This window comes from Schistocerca cancellata, chromosome 2, assembly GCF_023864275.1.
Source record: "Schistocerca cancellata isolate TAMUIC-IGC-003103 chromosome 2, iqSchCanc2.1, whole genome shotgun sequence".
NCBI classification, from domain to species: Eukaryota; Metazoa; Arthropoda; class Insecta; order Orthoptera; family Acrididae; genus Schistocerca; species Schistocerca cancellata.
Genome location: NC_064627.1, coordinates 219,080,970 through 219,093,143, shown reverse-complemented (window position 1 = coordinate 219,093,143; position 12,174 = coordinate 219,080,970). Strand labels below are relative to the sequence as shown.

The 12,174-nt window shown below is 40.6% G+C and overlaps 1 protein-coding gene across 5 annotated transcripts in view; it reads right to left on the bottom strand.

The window, feature by feature from the left end:
• Positions 1 to 12,174, bottom strand: part of LOC126161545 (ring canal kelch homolog) — a 163,166-nt gene that overhangs the window by 87,255 nt on the left and 63,737 nt on the right. The window lies entirely within an intron of this gene.

Below are 12,174 nucleotides of genomic sequence, written 5' to 3'. Positions count from 1 at the left end.
ACACCTGATGATGATCCACAGAAAGCAACAGCCTACATACCATACGCAAGCAACGTATCTGGAAAAAAAGGCAGGATTCTAGAATATCATAACATCAAATGTGGTTACCGCCTGCCGCCAAAGATCAAGTCCCTTGTAGGGACAGTGAAGGATGATTTAGGACTCCGGAAATCTGGAGTTTATTTCATATTGTGCGACTGTGGGAAAGCATATGTGAGGCAAACCATTCACATGATCAAGGAAAGGTGTACTGAACACAAACGGCACACCAATCTCCAACAGCCTACAAAATCTGCAATCGCAGAACATTGCCTCGAGACAAATCATCGTATGAAATACGAGAACACAGAAGTCCTGCACAACACATCCCGCTTTTGGGACTGTGTATACAAGGAAGCAATTGAAATCCAGCGGCACGAGAACCTTATTAACAAGGACAACGGATTTCAAATCAGCCAAGCGTGGAATCCAGGAATAAAAGTTCTGCAGGAGCAGCGGAAATGGGGCACCACACCCGCCGAAGGCGGCATGCGTACTGACGCCCATCAGTCATCTCATCAGCACAAGCTACCCCCACCACCACGGACTGCACATCCCTCGGTCCATACACAGAGTCAGTGGAGGGGAGAGGCGACAGGTATATATACCACACCACCCACTGGCCTAGGACATCAGTCAACAGGAATAACCTGATGATATGGCACGTTACGCCGTCGAAAATTCGTTCTACAACGACCAGTCAACCCCGCTGCATGCCCGAGAGACCTTCAAGCATATTTAGCATGTTTCAGAATATGGCCACTTGATGCACTAGTTGACACTGTCATTCACTTTGCGTTGCTCAAATGTTTTCAGTTTAAACATACCAGTTACATATTTTATTCATGCTGAGCAAAACGTGTTTCGAGAATTTATTCTAATTGTCAATTGCAGTATTTACAAATATATTTTTTGTGATGTTACACAAAAAACAATGTGTGTGTGTGTGTGTGTGTGTGTGTGTGTGTGTGTGTGTGTGTGTGTGTGTGTGTCGTTTTCTAGGTAACTGATGAGGCACAGTGCCTGATAACCTCAAAAAGACGACTACAGTGCAAGAGACTTCAAAAATCCACAAAATACTTTCATTATTTAAATAACGAATGGCAGCTGCAGGCTTTCAAAAACATCAATTATGACATATGAAACTGAGTAAAATGTTCCTACTTCCCTGACAATTATCAGTTCCAGTTACATTAGTGGTTTTTATTAGATAACAAACCCTCATCAGATCATAAACAAGTCACTGAAAAGGCTTTTGATGTCTGTTATGTACATATATCATACATAAAGTGCAAGGGGGTATCTTATGCGTAACTTTTACAGCTAAAAACATTATTTCGCTCATTTTACATTTTCCCACGTTTTACACAATTTTTCTGAAGTCCCTTGAAAAGTGTTAAAGTGGAGTTTTACTGTACTTAAACGAACCATTAGCCCGTGTGATGGATAGTGTTGGTATCCAATTACAAAATATTTGCGGTGAGTGTCTATCATAAGGTAAATACTGGGGAGAACTATTGTAGAGTACACGTTAAAGCTAAAAGAAGAAGATCAGCTTTGATTAATCCAGTTTCATTTAGGACTCACGTGGGTGTGGGGAACTAGTGTTAATTTTTATTTTTTCCTCCTTCCTGATTAATAGGTCAGGTGAATAATAGGTTTGGGGAAACATGGATATCTGTAAGTAGCAGAGCACTATCTGTATGTGACTATTTCCTCTAAACTACACTGAATGTGAACATTTAAAAACAGTAACTGGAGTCCCAGCATGTTATTTAATTTCCAAAAGAAATAAAGAAATATTTCATTATCATTTTCTCAATCTGTAGTATGAGGGCTATTCAGAAAGTAGGGAACATTTTGGCATTAAAGAAAAACTAAGTACAAGAACTACATTTTATTATATACACCTGAAAGAGCAGCTGACATACTACTTTTCCACATATTCACCAAACACACTGAGGCATTTATCATAGTGGTGGACAAGCTTTGAAAGACCTTCATCATAAAATTCTGCCACCTGAGACTTCAGCCAATGAGTCACGCCCACCTGGAGTTCCGTGTCGTCATCAAAGCGCAGCGCTGCAAGCCTGTTCTTCATCTTGGGAAACAAGTGAAAGTTGCTTGATGCAAGGTCAGGGCTGAAGGGTGGATGAGAGAAAATTTCCCATTTGAATGAATTGAGGAGTTCTTTTGTGCTATTTCCCGCGTGAGGTTGGGCATCCACTCTTCTCTTCATCATGAACGTTGGTTCCACCATTTTTAAACCGAATACACCATTTCCAGATGGATCATTCACTCATTACATTGTTTCTGTACACTTCGCACAATTCACGATAAATTTCTATAGGTTTTAGGTTTTTTCCAGCAAACACCGTATCACAGACCACATCTCACAACTGGCAGATTTTCGATGGCAGTGCACATTTCAAATTCAAATATCGAAAAAACCAGATGTGCAGAGATGTTCCCGTTGTTGCGGATGAATGCCAACTGAGCTGCCGATCATGCATATACCAAAACATACGCGATCAGCGCACGCCTAGCAGCGTCAGGTGAAAATGTTCCCTACTTTCTGAAAAGCCCTCATAAAAGAAAAAAAGACATAAGAAAGAAACAAAAACATTGAAAGAAATAATATTTGTTAAATGATTTAGTATTCAAGAATGAGCTCTCTTTCAGATACTGTCTCAACAAATAGATATCTAAATGGCAATCAAAGATAATCATACACAGAAAGAAACTAAAGTCAAATAATATGCACAATATAATAAGGGATTTTAATTAATCATGGGTATAATTTTAGCAAGTTTATTGGCATGTATTAAAAACAAAATCAAGAAAGATATAAACTAAAAATGAAAAATATGAAAAAATATTTAGTTGGCCTATGAGCAAAGAATTACCAAGAGTGCTAATACTATATTTCTACCTGGCTGATAGCTGAGTTTTGTTTACAAGGAATGTTGAGCTTGGAACAAAAGGAGGGGAACAGCTCATAATTTTTCTAAGTGTTACTAAAGAGAAAATATAATAAGTAACTTTACAGGTGAATCTACTTGCTCTTGAGTACAAGATCAAAATTAGGACTTTTCATCAGTGGCAATTAAAGGTTACTAGCAACTTTGTAGTGTTAACTGTTTGTTTGAGAAGGGTTGCAGCCAGCAATATAGTATTTTTCTGCACTGCATTTTGCAAAAAGCCTAGCAATATCGTACACATTTAACATTTCAGAATCTGAGATTTGTTCTAATATGCTCTGGACAACTGATTATTTACACTTGAGAATAGAAGAAATGTAATCAAACTAACAAATTACATGCTTAATTTAAAGTACCATTGAAGTTTGAGTAATACTTGTATATTGTTTAAGACTACAGCAAAACAGTTGCGAGATTTTTCTCCTAGTTTTATTATGTTATAGTATGACAAGTAATTTACTGCAGAAAAACTTAACAGCAAACTTAGCTAATAGTACCTTGGAATTCTGAAGGTACATCTTTGTCGGACTGTGTTATTCCATTAGCTTGTTATGTATACTGTACTGGTGAAGAGGGATAGTAATTTTACACTGCCAAATGGTCAAGACTAGCACAACGAAAATCTTTAAATTTTATTGGGTTGGTGCAGATCACTAATTGTAGTGGTTCGTCATTGACAGTTCAATTCTTTATCTGTCTGTGTCCACCAGCTGGTTTATAGCCCATTAAGATTTGCTGCATTACAACCACTTTGGAGAGTGGGAAGGATTTCGGATGGAACGTACCTCATTTCTAGACATGATAACAGACAGTCAAAGCTTTGGTGAAATACGTGGTTAAGCTGTTCCAGTCTGGGGTGAAACTGAGAGATTAGCAGGGTGCTCCTTTTCAGGCAGTTCACAGGAGTGACTGAAGGTTAGTGGCCTATGTGGATATGGTGCAGGAGATCTGTTTGCAAACTAGATTTCAAGGGTAATGTGGCCTTTCTGTGAGGCATATGAAAGTCCCTCAGCACACTGGTCAAGGATTGCTTGTCACTGCAAATGCACCATTTGTAAGTGGCTAAACTCTATGGGAGAAACTTGTTAGTGCAGAAGGGATGGAAACTATTAAAAATGAGGTACCATTACTGGTTTTTTAGTGTGATATGGGCAGAGGTTTTTAAGGAGCCATGAAAAGGTGAAAGTCAACATGTGGGGGGTTGCACACTAGATTTACAAGGATCAGACCAAGTGGATAGGAGAAGTGTTGAGGCTGTGGAGAAATGAGGACAGAGCGTTTTGCCTTGGATCCAAATCATGAAGATATAACTGATGAACCTAAACCCGACAAGGTTTAGAATCCTGGATAGCTAAGGAAGGTTTCATCTATGTTGCCCATAAGCAGGCTGGCATATGAAAGTGCCATGTGTCAGTCCACGGTCATGCTGACGATTTGTTTTTGAAGATCTTAATCTCGAAGAAGTTGTGAGTAAGGATATACTTGGTCAGGTGTGCAAGAAATGAGATGGTAGATTTGGATTTGGCAAGACATTCGGGAGAAACAATGTTCAGTGGCCGTTAAGCTGTGGGGCATTGGAGATATTGATGCACAGGGAGATAGTGTCAACAACAATTAGTAGGGATCAAGAAGATAATGTTGTGAGGATGGTTGAGAGGTAACAAAGAAACTGGTTTGTGTCCTGGATATCAGAACCTAAATTGCAGTCGATGGGTATAAACTGTTGGTCAACAAAAGGCAAGACTCTTTTGATTGGAGGACTGTAACTAGTAATAAATGATCATACATAGCACGATGGTTAAATTTACAGATTTTGAAAAGAATGGGGAAGGTTCTGACATTCTTGTTTGTCTGGAAGTCCACTGCCCTGATAAACATTTAGACTGTGATAATCCGGCAAACACAACTGTGAAGCAAGCACAGACTCTTTCCTGTATTCTTACGACAATGTGGTTCCTAGCACTGTCAGACACCTTCAAAAAATATCAGAACTGTTCTGTGCTACGTAAATGACCTACCACTTGCTATTGATGTTCATTCAGTCTTATTTGCTGATGATACATCAGTTCTAATTGAAAATGAGGCATCTGAAAATATTCCAGAAAAAGCCAAAAATACTTTAGAAAAACTTGAATCTTGGTTCTGTCAAAATGGACTAAAACTAAATGTAACTAAAACCAAAATGATGCAATTTGAAACTAAATCAGTAGAAAGGAGTGAAATAAAGATAACTTGCAATGATCAGGATATAACAGAAGCAAACCACGTGAAGTTCTTAGGCCTAAATCTTGACAAAAATTTAAATTGGAAGGTACACATAGATTACTTAGCAAATAAACTGAACAACTTAGCATTTGCAATGTGTATTTTGTCAGGTGCCACAAACATGGATACCAGAAAGATAGTTTATCACTGCTACTTTGAGTCAGTTATTCGTTATGGCATAATCTTCTGGGGAAATTCAGCAAATGTCACTAGGCTCCTAGTATTACAAAAGAAAGTAATTAGAAACATGTGTGTTGCAAAAAAACGGGAATCCTGTCAACCACTGTTAAAAAATTTAAAAGTACTATCTATCCCCTCACTTTACATATATGAGATGGTGGTGTTCCTATATAGAAATCAACATACACTAGACAATTTCCGTTTTGACCACAACTACAGCACTCGCCACAGAGATAACTTCAAACTTCCAACACATCGTTTAAAACTTTATGCCCAAACACCAGAGTATATGGGGTTAAAAATTTTCAATAAAATAAAAGGCAGTAATATATTTAAAATGGAGATTGGTTCCCTGACAAGATTGCTCTTTACTCTACTGGTGGAAAAGTGTTATTATTCTGTCGATGAATTCATTGAGGACAGCTTCACAATCTGAACACAGGGATTGTAATACATTTATTATTTTATGTACATGTGTAGCTGAAACTTAGAAATGTAAAATATAATGTAAACTTTTGTATTTCTCTTTAAAAAAGGGAAAAAAGTTTCTTTTGTAAACCTTGACATGTCTCCTGTACATCAAATCAAATGATTTGAAAATTGTATGTAATGAGATGAATAAACCACATAACATAACATAACATAACAGAACCTCGTCAATAACTACTATCTACCTAACTGAGCCTGATGAAAAGTGATGTAAATGATGATGACTCAATGACTGATCACTCTGAAATTGTACAAGTGATAAACTCTGCATTGACCAATGAACTGAGTGCATTTTAGGCCAACAAGTTGAAAAATAGATCAACACTGACAGAAATTTTGCTATAGAAAACAACTGTCTAATGATGTGATATTACAAGGTACTGTATTTTGAACTCACAGAAGGCACCAGAAACTGAGAGTGATAAAAAAGAAACACTTACAACTCACATCTCTTGGCAAGAGGCTTCAGAAACCTTAAACACTTTTGTTTTGTAAAATTCACTCGCACTTTCCTTTCTCAGGTATTGTTGAAAGGAAAGTGCGAGTATTAGTTGAGGACCAATTGGATGAAAATCAGTGTGGGTTTAGGCCTCTTACAGGTTGTCAGGACCAGATCTTTAGCTTACGGCAAATAATGGAGAAGTGTTATGAGTGGAACAGGGAATTGTATCTATGCTTTATAGATCTAGAAAAGGCATATGACTGGGTTCCTAGGAGGAAGTTATTGTCTGTTCTACAAGATTATGGAATAGGAGGCAAACTTTTGCAAGCGATTAAAGGTCTTTACATGGATAGTCAGGCAGCAGTTAGAGTTGACGGTAAATTGAGTTCATGGTTCAGAGTAGTTTCAGGGGTAAGACAAGGCTGCAACCTGTCTCCACTGTTGTACATATTATTTATGGATCATATGTTGAAAACAATAGACTGGCTGGGTGAGATTAAAATATGTGAACACAAAATAAGCAGTCTTGCATATGCGGATGACTTAGTTGTGATGGCAGATTCAATTGAAAGTTTGCAAAGTAATATTTCAGAGCTAGATCAGATATGTAAGGACTATGGTATGAAGATTAGCATCTCCAAAACGAAAGTAATGTCAGTGGGAAAGACATACAAACGGATTGAGTGCCAAATAGGAGGAACAAAGTTAGAACAGGTGGACGGTTTCAAGTACTTAGGATGCATATTCTCACAGGATGGCAACATAGTGAAAGAATTGGAAGCGAGGTGTAGCAAAGCTAATGCAGTGAGCGCTCAGCTACGATCTACTCTCTTCTGCAAGAAGGAAGTCAGTACCAAGACTAAGTTATCTGTGCACCGTTCAATCTTTCGACCAACTTTGTTGTATGGGAGCGAAAGCTGGGTGGATTCAGGTTACCTTATCAACAAGGTTGAGGTTACGGATATGAAAGTAGCTAGGATGATTGCAGGTACTAGTAGATGGGAACAATGGCAGGAGGGTGTCCACAATGAGGAAATCAAAGAAAAACTGGGAATGAGCTCTATAGATGTAGCAGTCAGGGGGAACAGGCTTGAATGGTGGGGTCATGTTACACGCATGGGAGAAGCAAGGTTACCCAAGAGACTTATGGATTCAGCAGTAGAGGGTAGGAGGAGTCGGGGCAGACTGAGGAGAAGGTACCTGGATTCGGTTAAGAATGATTTTGAAGTAATAGGTTTAACATCAGAAGAGGCACCAATGTTAGCACTGAATAGGGGATCATGGAGGAACTGTATAAGGGGGGGCTATGCTCCAGACTGAACGCTGAAAGGCATAATCAGTCTTAAATGATGATGAACAATGTTGATAATCCAGTAAGCTTTTGGTCAAAAAGACTTATTCTGAATTAGACAAAACACACACACACACACACACACACACACATACACACACACACACACACACACACACATTCATGCAATGCAACACACATACACATTACTACTATCTCTGGCTGCTGGGGTAAGATAGTGTGCAACTGCACACGATTGGAAAAGTAATCTGGGTGGTGGGGGTAAGGAGGAGGCTGGGAGGGGAAGGGATAGCAGGGTAGGGGTGGGGGATGGTAAAGTGCTGCTTGTGGGAATAAACAGGGATGAAGTGCTGAGGGGACATGGCAACTAGGTGCAGTCAGGAGAGTAGACAAAGGGCAAAGGGGGGGGGGGGGGGGCAGAAAACCAGAGAAGTAAAAAGACTGTGGATGCATTGGTAGAACAGAGGTTGTGTAGCTGCATTGTGCTGGAATGCAAACAGGGAAGGGGATAGTTGTGTAAAGGACAATGACTAATGAAGGCTAAGGACAGGAGGGTTATGGGAATGTAGGATATATTGCAGGGAGAGTCCACCTATGCAACTGAGAAAAGCTAGTGTTGACAGGAAGGATCCGGATGGCACAGGCTGTGAAGCAGTCACTAAAATGAAGAACATCGTGCTGGATGGCAGGCTCAGCAACAGGATGGTCCACCTGCTTCTTGGCCACAGTTTGTCTGTGGCCATTCATGTGGACAGACAGCTTGTTGATTGTCATGCCAAAAGAGAATGCAGCACAAAGGTTGCAGCTTATTTTCTAGATTACACAACTGGTTTCACAGGTAACCGTTCCTTCGATGGTATACATGATGCTTGTGACGGGACAGGAGCAGGTAGTGGTAGGAGGATGTATAGAATAAGTTTTGCATATAGGTCTATTACAGGGCTATTGTGGACGAGGTGATAGACAAGGACTGTGTAAGTTCAGTGGATGGCAAAATACCACTGTGGAAGGGCTGGGAAGGATAATGTATAGGACTTTCCTCATTTCAGGTACGATGAGAGGTAGTTGAAACCCTGGTGAAGAACATGATTCAGTTGCCCCAATCCTGAATGGTACTGAGTCATGAGATGAATGCTCCTCTGTGGTTGGACACTGGGACTTGGTAGATGGTGGGTGACTAGAGAGATAAGCACATTATATCTGTTGCTGTACAAGGTTGGAAGGGTAGTTTTGGTCTGAGAAAGCTTCAATGAGACCCTTGGTATATTTCAAGAGGGGACATTCATCATCACTACAGATGCGATAGCCATGGGTAGCTAGACTGTATGGAAGGGGCTTCTTGGTATGAAGTGGGTGGAAGCTGTCGAACTGCAGGTATTGCTGGTGGTTGGTAGGTTTGATATGGATGTAGGTACTGATGTACCCATCTTTGAGGTGGAGGTCAACATCGAGGAAGGTGGCTTGTTGGATTGAGGAGGATCACATGAAGCAAATGGGGGAGATGATGTTGAGGTTCTGGAGAAATGTGGATAGGGTGTCCTCAGCTCAGTCCAGATCAGATAATGTCATCAATGAATCTGAACTAAGTGACAAGTTTGAGGTATTGGGTGGTTGGGAAGGATTCCTCTACATGACCAATGAATAGGTTGGCATAAGATGGTGCCAAGCTGGTGACCATTGCTGTACCACGGATTTGTTTGTATGTGATACCTTCAAAGGGTAAGTAATTATGGGTGAGGACCAGGAAGGTTGGTCGGCAGTTGGGAAGGGTAATGTTTAATAGTGGCAATGCCATGGTCATTATGACCCGTCACTCCCTATAGCTTACCCCTACTTTTTTCAGAATCTCGAACAGCTTGCACCATTTTATATTGTCGAACGCTTTTTCCAGGTCGACAAATCCTACGAAAGTGTCTTGATTTTTCTTTAGCCTTGCTTCCATTATTAGCCGTAACGTCAGAATTGCCTCTCTCGTCCATTTACTTTTCCTAAAGCAAAACTGATCGTCACCTAGCGCATTCTCAATTTTCTTTTCCATTCTTCTGTATATTATTCTTGAAAGCAGCTTCGATGCATGAGCTGTTAAGCTGATTGTGCGATAATTCTCGCACTTGTCAGCTCTTGCCGTCTTCGGAATTGTGTGGATGATGCTTTTCCGAAAGTCAGATGGTATATCGCCAGACTCATATATTCTACACACCAACGTGAATAGTCGTTTTGTTGCCACTTCCCCCAATGATTTTAGAAATTCTGATGGAATGTTATCTATCCCTTCTGCCTTATTTGACCGTAAGTCCTCCAAAGCTCTTTTAAATTCCGATTCTAATACTGGAACCCCTATCTCTTCTAAATCGACTCCTGTTTCTTCTTCTATCACATCAGACAAATCTTCACCCTCATAGAGGTTTTCAATGTATTCTTTCCACCTATCTGCTCTCTCCTCTGCATTTAACAGTGGAATTCCCGTTGCACTCTTAATGTTACCACCGTTGCTTTTAATGTCACCAAAGGTTGTTTTGACTTTCCTGTATGCTGAGTCTGTCCTTCCGACAATCATATCTTTTTCGACGTCTTCACATTTTTCCTGCAGCCATTTCATCTTAGCTTCCCTGCACTTCCTATTTATTTCACTCCTCAGCAACTTGTATTTCTGTATTCCTGATTTTCCTGGAACATGTTTGTACTTCCTCCTTTCATCAATCAACTGAAGTATTTCTTCTGTTACCCATGGTTTCTTCACAGCTACCCTCTTTGTACCTATGTTTTCCTTCCCAACTTCTGTGATGGCCCTTTTTAGAGATGTCCATTCCTCTTCACCTGTACTGCCTACTGCGCTATTCCTTGTTGCTGTATCTATAGCGTTAGAGAACTTCAAACGTATCTCGTCATTCCTTAGTACTTCCGTATCCCACTTCTTTGCGTATTGATTCTTCCTGACTAATGTCTTGAACTTCAGCCTACTCTTCATCACTAATATATTGTGATCTGAGTCTATATCTGCTCCTGAGTACGCCTTACAATCCAGTATCTGATTTCGGACTGTCTGTCTGACCATGATGTAATCTAATTGAAATCTTCCCGTATCTCCCGGCCTTTTCCAAGTATACCTCCTCCTCTTGTGATTCTTGAACAGGGTATTCGCTATTACTAGCTGAAACTTGTTACAGAACTTAATTAGTCTTTCTCCTCTTTCATTCCTTGTCCCAAGCCCATATTCTCCTGTAACCTTTTCTTCTACTCCTTCCCCTACAACTGCATTCCAGTTGCCCATGACTATTAGATTTTCGTCCCCCTTTACATACTGCATTACCCTTTCAATATCCTCATACACTTTCTCTATCTGTTCATCTTCAGCTTGCGACGTCGGCATGTATACCTGAACTATCGTTGTCGGTGTTGGTCTGCTGTCAATTCTGATTAGAACAACCCGGTCACTGAACTGTTCACAGTAACACACCCTCTGCCCTACCTTCCTACTCATAATGAATCCTACACCTGTTATACCATTTTCTGCTGCTGTTGATATTACCAGATACTCATCTGACCAGAAATCCTTGTCTTCCTTCCACTTCACTTCACTGACCCCTACCATATCTAGATTGAGCCTTTGCATTTCCCTTTTCAGATTTTCTAGTTTCCCTACCACGTTCAAGCTTCTGACATTCCACGCCCCGACTCGTAGAACGTTATCCTTTCGTTGATTATTCAATCTTTTTCTCATGGTAACCTCCCCCTTGGCAGTCCCCTCCCGGAGATCCGAATGGGGGACTATTCCGGAATCTTTTGCCAATGGAGAGATCATCATGACACTTCTTCAAATACAGGCCACATGTCCTGTGGATACACGTTATGTGTCTTTAATGCAGTGGTTTCCATTGCCTTCTGCATCCTCATGTCGTTGATCATTGCTGATTCTTCCGCCTTTAGGGGCAATTTCCCACAAAGAGAGTGCCCTGAACCTCTATCCGCTCCTCTGCCCTCTTTGACAAGGCCGTTGGCAGAATGAGGCTGACTTCTTATGCCGGAAGTCTTCGGCCGCCAATGCTGATTATTTATCAAAATTCAGGCAGTGGCGGGGATCGAACCCAGGACCGAAAACATTTTGATTATGAATCAAAGACGCTACCCCTAGACCACGGGTCCTGGCGTAATCAATAGTAGGTCATAACATTCTGACTGACCACTGTACTGTAAAATTATCTATATGAGGGGAAAAAATAATGGCACCAGACTGCACAAATGGGGGAGGAGGTGGAGGAGGAGGAGTAGAAGGGGGAGGGGGGGAGAGAGGGGGAGAGAGAGAGAGGGGGGGAGGGAGAGAGAGAGAGAGAGAGAGAGAGAGAGAGAGAGAGAGAGAGAGAGAGAGAGAGAGAGAGAGAGACAATTTGCAGTACTGACAATGAACAAGTCTGAATTCCATTACAATGAGCAAGTCTGAATTCCATTACAATGAGCAAGTCTGAATT